This window comes from Stegostoma tigrinum, chromosome 14 (genome assembly GCF_030684315.1).
Source record: "Stegostoma tigrinum isolate sSteTig4 chromosome 14, sSteTig4.hap1, whole genome shotgun sequence".
Taxonomy (NCBI): Eukaryota; Metazoa; Chordata; class Chondrichthyes; order Orectolobiformes; family Stegostomatidae; genus Stegostoma; species Stegostoma tigrinum.
Window position 1 is genome coordinate 61,920,619 of NC_081367.1, and position 6,914 is coordinate 61,927,532.

A 6,914-nucleotide genomic window follows, 5' to 3' on the forward strand; every position below is an offset into this window, starting at 1 on the left:
TTGACCAGTGAGGTACGTCAGCACCAGTGGTGGGCAAGGTGTTGGAAGGGTTATCAGAGACAGGATTTCTGTAGATTTGGAAATGCAGGGACTTATTATTCTCAGTCAACTTGGTTTTGTGTGTGGGAAATTGTTTCTCAATGACTTGATTGATTTTTTGATTAAGTAAAGAATTGACAGGAAAAATTTATGAAGCCAAAGTGGTGAACTTTTTCTGTACAGACTTAAGTAAGGTTTTCAACAAGGTTGTGCAAGGCACACTATTTATAACTTTATATAACGTGGAATAAGGAAGAACTAAGCATTTGGATACAAACATGGATCGGAGGTTGAAGAAAGAGACTGGCAGTTGAGGGTTACTTTTTGGAATGGAAGTCTGTGAACAACAGGATACTGCAGTCACCTAAGCCAGGTCTATTGCTTTCTGTATCTATATCATTGATTTGGATTTGAATATTGGCGGTATGGTTAATCAGATTGCAGATGACTCCAAAATTAGCATTGTAGTGAACAGGAAGGAACACTACCTCAGAGTAAAACAGGAGCTTGATCAGAAGGCCAATGGCTTCAGGGTGACAGACGAAGTTTAATCTCAAAAATGTGAGTTGCTACGTGTTGGTAAGGACGTATACACTCAGTTGGAAGCTCCTGGGGAATGTTGATGAACAAGTGTAACTTTGAATGCAGTTTCATATTTCCTTGAAATTGAAGGCACAGGGAGACAGAGTCATGAAGAAGACATTTTGTACATTTGCCTTAATTAATGAGTGCATTGAGGTTTAGAGTTGGGAAATCACGTTTCAGCTGCTCAGGACATTGTTTCGGCAAATCTAGGAATACTGTGTCCAGATATGGTCTCCTTGCTGTAGGATGAATGTTGCAAAACTTGAAAGTGTTCAGAAGAGATTTACAAGAATGTTGCCAGGGTTTCAGGATTGAGCCATAGGGAAAGGCTGAATAGACTAGACTTATTTTTTCTCGAGCATGGCAGGCTGATGGTTGGCCTTGCGGAGGTTCATGAAACCACGAGGAGCAAGGATAGGGTGAAAAGCCAAGGTCTTTTCCCCAATTGTGGGCAGTGTTCAAAACCACAGGAATTAGGGGATTTACTGTGAGAAGGGAAAAGTTTAAAAGTGACCTAAGGGGCAACTTTTTCATGCATTAGGAGGTGCATGTATTGATAAATCTGTCAGCAGAAGTGTTGGAGACTGGCACCATTACAATATTGAAAAGGCATCTGGATGGGTGCAAGAATGGGGAGAGTTTGGAAGGATATTGGTCAAATGCTGGCAAATGGGACTTGATTGATTTATATGTGACTGGCTTAGATGAGTTGGACCGAAGAGTGTGTTTCCATGTTGTAAATGTCTACAACTGTACAGCATTTTTTAAAAAAAAGTGATCTTAACCTCTGTAAGTGCAATTGAATTAAGAACGCACATTTTCTGGATTAAATGCAATCTGGGGCTACTAAAACAAATCAAAAAAATTGTACACTTAAAGTTTTATTATTATATCACATGCTTTTCCAAGGGATTGTAATAATGCTGAATGGCAATGAAAATTCTAAATTAAATCAAAAACTTCAACACTTAACAGCAGAAAGATAAAAGGCAAAGACTTGGAACTATCAAGCTCTTTAATGTCCAATACATCACAAACGTTTGTTCAACTTTAGAAACAGAATTTTGTTTTGGAATGAACACATTGCACAATTATACTCAAACCTTTTCTCCTTTTTTTATTGCAGTGTAGAAGTCAGGCTAATGGCCTGAGGTAATGTGTTCAAGACCCACTATGGCTGATGGTGACATTTGAGTTCATTTTTTTTTAAAAATCTGAAATTTAATGCCAGTCTCACGTTTCCTGTTAAGCATTGCTAAACTATATAAATACTGAGCCGGTTCAGTAATGTCCTTTCAGGAAGGAAATCCACCATCTTCAACCTTTATGGTTATCATGCAACCGCAGGTCCACCCGATAATGGTACCCAACTGCTCTGCGAGATCTCACAGGGCATTAACGATCAAGAACAAATGCATCCCCGACTCAGAATTCAGCTCGAAAGAGGTGAATAAAACTGATAAGGTTTCCAAATCAAGCGTGTCCATTCACTCAATGAAAGAATCAACACTTAATCGGGTATTTAATCATCTTGTATTTAATCACGGTTTCTGTCATTTTGGCCACAAGGGCCACCAATACACATGTGTCACCTATATTTAGAAAGAAAGAGATTCATTTCCATGGACGTTTTGCAGTTCTTGTGCATGAATAATGGATCAATGCGTCGAAATATCAATTTGTTATCTCTGTTGGTTTTCATCAAGTTGGAAAATTATGTGTGTCGTATGTGATCGTCAGCATGAAGAACAACGATTTCAGGAATGCCTTGGTAAATTAACTCCTTGAAAGGCCAAACATATAACATCGTAGTGAATTACAGCATCCCAGTAGAGGATACACAGCACATTTGAGACACGTTTCCTTTTTGAAGCTGAAGTGGTAAACGCGAAGATTTTAAACGCTCCTTATTCCATTGAGCATTACCCCAGACTCCCGCCACCAAACCCTTGAATTTCAAAATAGCGCAGTGACAACATTTAATCAATGGGTTTTGTAAAAGCGACGTGAGTCTTATGTTTTGCTGACTTTAATAAACCAGGTTTCAGAACTTGTTCTTCTTTTGATAAACAAGTATGTTTCAAATTGAAATTTCATGCAGAGATGAAATCCAAGGAGCGGGGAGGAAACTGAAAGTGACTTTGATCCACATTTAAATAAATATAAGTCATACACTATTTCCAAATCTTATCAAATGAAAATCGAGAGAGATATGTAAAATGGTCCAAAATATCAGTCCAACTCCTAAATTCCTCTCCCTGCTGCTCATTGTGACATCATTCGATTGTGTACAATGGGTGCTGATAAAACAATCGGTTTTATTGCTCTCCACCTTGAATTCCGTTCACGAACCGACAACAAAATAATTACCTCAGAAAATATCCATTCCTCATTTATGAACATTTTCAAACGATTATTTAGAAGCCACTGAGCCCATTATTTTCATTTTTGTATTGTTTCCTTTCATAAGGCGAGGAATATAACATTTCTAAACTGCAAAAAGGAAGACCAAAGCTAGGGAGCGTTCATTCCTTCATGAAGTGTCATTGAAGATATTGTTACGGTTGTAATTCTCGTTCTTGAACTGCACTGACTGGCTGTTTGTCATTTCTACCTACGTCATTAAAGGCATTCTGCTCTCGAAATGGATAAAAATGAAATATCTCACTGATTTTATACTCTGGATTGATTATATTAAGTAACATTCGAATTGCTGAGGGGAAGATTTAGCAATGCTTTATTGTTAGGTTCGTTTTCGGAGACCCTCACAAGACACTGACCTGTTTAGAAAAAAAAACACAAATCCTTTGTTACAAAGCAAGTACAAGTGACCCCACACAGAATGCAGAGTCGCCTAAGCGATTCTCCCTGAGCAACGGACAGTACCCGGTTTTTATCCTTTACCAAGTGCATAATACATAAATCAATTTTACATCTCACAATGACATGATACAAAAACAATTACCACATCAAAAACATAAAGAGAGCAAGATACAGTATTGATCGTTTGTGCAGTGACTGCTAATGACAGGAGGCGATTTCAAGTTTCCGAAGTGACAGAATATAATTTCAAGATGACAAAGTGTCTGGCTTGAACAACAGTCAGTGCCCTGGCCCCTTTACCAGAAACAGAAGTTACATACTTTCCAGGATTTCAGAAGCCTCACACCTTTACAAACGCTTCCCACCTAATTTTATTTGTCACAGTTTCCACACACACTGTGCAGGAAGTTAAAGCTTTGCAAAGTTTATACCTAATTCCAGTTGGGCAGGAAGTTTTAAGGCAGAGTCTGCATACCTCTGTGTAAGCAGATAAAGAGCATTAAATTATAGAGAATTTGGAAATCAATGGGATGTTATCCCAATAGCATTTCATCATCAGTTGTAATTTTACTCATCATCAGGAATTAGGCGGCGCATATAGGGCATCATTTGGTACAAGGACCACAAGTTTGCTCTGACGCTTCAGAGAAAGGAAATTGAAATTAAAAATCAGGCAGTGTTTAAAAAGGGATAGTTCTCCACAATGCTAACCAACTTCTCACCCATGCTCCAAACAATTGACTATTCTGGCCCTCATACATGATACTCTTCTGTGAAGTACATGAGCTATAGCACAAGTTGCTTTGTAAATGTTGTAAGTGACACTGTATTGCAACACATCCGGAAATTCTTTTTGGATATTATGTAAAATTTCTGTCCCGCTGCATTCCTGAAGATCTGATTCAGTTTTTCGAGAATCTGCCATGTTTGCACCAATTACAGTGCAACCAAAACAACTTTCCCAAAACATTTTAAACACAAGGTTCCGTAGATACAGTGTTGGATGAACTTTCATTACGAGCTTCCTCACCCTGATATACCAACTTTCCGATTTGCAACTCCAATTGTACCAGAAGCAACCTTCTCACTTTCCTCTGGAGGGAAAAAAAAACGTGGAAACTCATGAATCACTTCTAATCCAATATCTGTCGCTGACAGCTTGTCTAATCATTTATTTTAGCAGTGTGGTTATGTTTGGTTCATTCACATATGCAATGCCAACTTTTGTACAAGAGGATTTTACAGTGTCAATTGTTTTCAGTAACTTCTCCTTTGTGCATGGTATGTGAAACGACTCAGTTAGGGCAATGTATATGCCTAATTGCTAGACAGCCTCTTCAAGTACTTGCATTCCAAAGTTTCCATCATCATCGTTGCTCTTAACTGTCCCAATCTAGGCCCATCTGAAATGTTTCACCAGCTGGGGTCATGCTCTAGCCTGATAGTAATCACTGGGTAATGTTTGAATAAATGATGGATATTCCTTTAGAGTGCTTAAGCAAGCATAAGTAGAAAAGTAGCTATGCTCGCAAAAATAAAGCAAAAATATTTGTGTTTCTTTTATAATATGTGTTCAACGTATAATTATAGTTGTTCATAATGTCAAGGTTTAGATATCAGCGGACAAGAACAAAGCTTTCAACTTGCGATAACAAAGTGTGGATCTGGATGAACACAACAGGCCAAGCAACATCTTAGGAGCACAAAAGCTGACGTTTCGGGCCTCGACCCTTCATCAGAAAAGGGGGATGGGGAGAGGATTCTGAAATAAATAGGGAGAGAGGGGGAGGCAGACCACTGATGGATAGAGGAGAACATAGGTGGAGAGCAGTGCATAGATGGGGAGATAGGGAGGGGATAAGTCAGTCTGGGGAGGACAGACAGGTCAAGGGGGCGGGATGAGGTTAGTATGTAGGGAATGGAGGTGCGACTTGAGGTGGGAGGAAGGGGATAGGTGAGAGGAAGAACAGATTAGGGAGGCGGGGATGAGTTGGGCTGGTTTTGGGATGCAGTGGGGGGAGGGGAGATTTTGAAGCTTGTGAAATCCACATATATACCATTGGGCTGCAGGGTTCCCAAGTGGAATATGAGTTCCTGTTCCTGCAACCTTCAGGTGGCATCATTAAGGCAGTGCAGGAGGTCCAGGATGGACATGTCGTCTAAGGAATGGGAGGTGGAGTTGAAATGGTTTGCAACTGGTTGGTGCAGGTGTTTATTGTGAACCAAGTGGAGGTGTTCTGCAAAGCGGTCCCCAAGCCTCTGCTTGGTTCACCTAATGTAGAGGGAGCCACAACGGGTACAGCGGATGCAGTACACCACATTGGCGGATGTGCAGGTGAACATCCCTCACAGACCCCCTTAAAATTCGAATCAGCATATTTTTATCAACGTATATTGTGAAACCGATATGAAGAATTGATCTCAGAAATATCAATGCATCAAATTTGAGCACTGATTTCTTTTAGTAGATAAAGAAGGGTTCAAATCAAAACTCCACACAATTGAGGAATTGAAGGAACAGGAAGAAATTAAGGTGACTTTGATCCACATTTACAGAAATGTGGGTCATTTATGATTGTCAATTCCAATTAAATGGGAATCAGGGGAGATGTCTCAAGTGTTCCAAATTTTCAATGCAACTTCAAAGTTGCTCTTCCTGTTGGTCATTGTGACTTCATTCAATTATGTAAAATGGGTTCTGGGAAAACATTTGGTTTCACAGCTCTCCACATGCAATTTCACTTCACTATTATTAGGCCAAAATATTTATCTGGGAAAATGTCAGCACCTCAAGTGTGAATATTTTCAAAGCTTTATTTAGAAGTGACTGTTCCAAATTCATCATGTTCCTCTTTTCATTGTTTCCTTTCTTCAACAGAATAACAGAAAAGTTTGGTACAAAAATGCAGATAAGTAGACATAAGCTGGAGAACAAAATTTTAATAAAGCTTGAACTGCCACAGCACATTTCTCTGGTGAACTTCTGCAAACTGGAAGAGAAGTTCTCAAAACTGCAAAAGATAAGCACGCTAAACGTTATGTGGTTTGCTTCATTGATGTTCTGTAGAAATTGCCAATTTTGAAAAGCTGCCACAAACACACACACAAGACAGAAATTCAGTATAACTGATTGCACAATAGAAGATGATCGAAGATCCTACACTGCACTAAAACACAATCATCTCATTGGCGTGACTAATGGTTTTCATAGGATAAGATGGAAATACAAATAACCAGGGAGTACACATTGCACATTGTACCAGTGCAAGGCTGTAAACCAGCAGCCATTTTTCTCTTGGTCCAAGCTACTTCATCATATTTTCGCAAGGAAATGTTGCTCCGAATGCCATCACCACAACAACTATTTTATCCAATTCACGAGACATACAAAGAAAAAAAACCCAAATGCTTTGTGGCAGAGGATAAACAACAAAGTAAAGATTCACTGATCAATGTAATTAAAGACA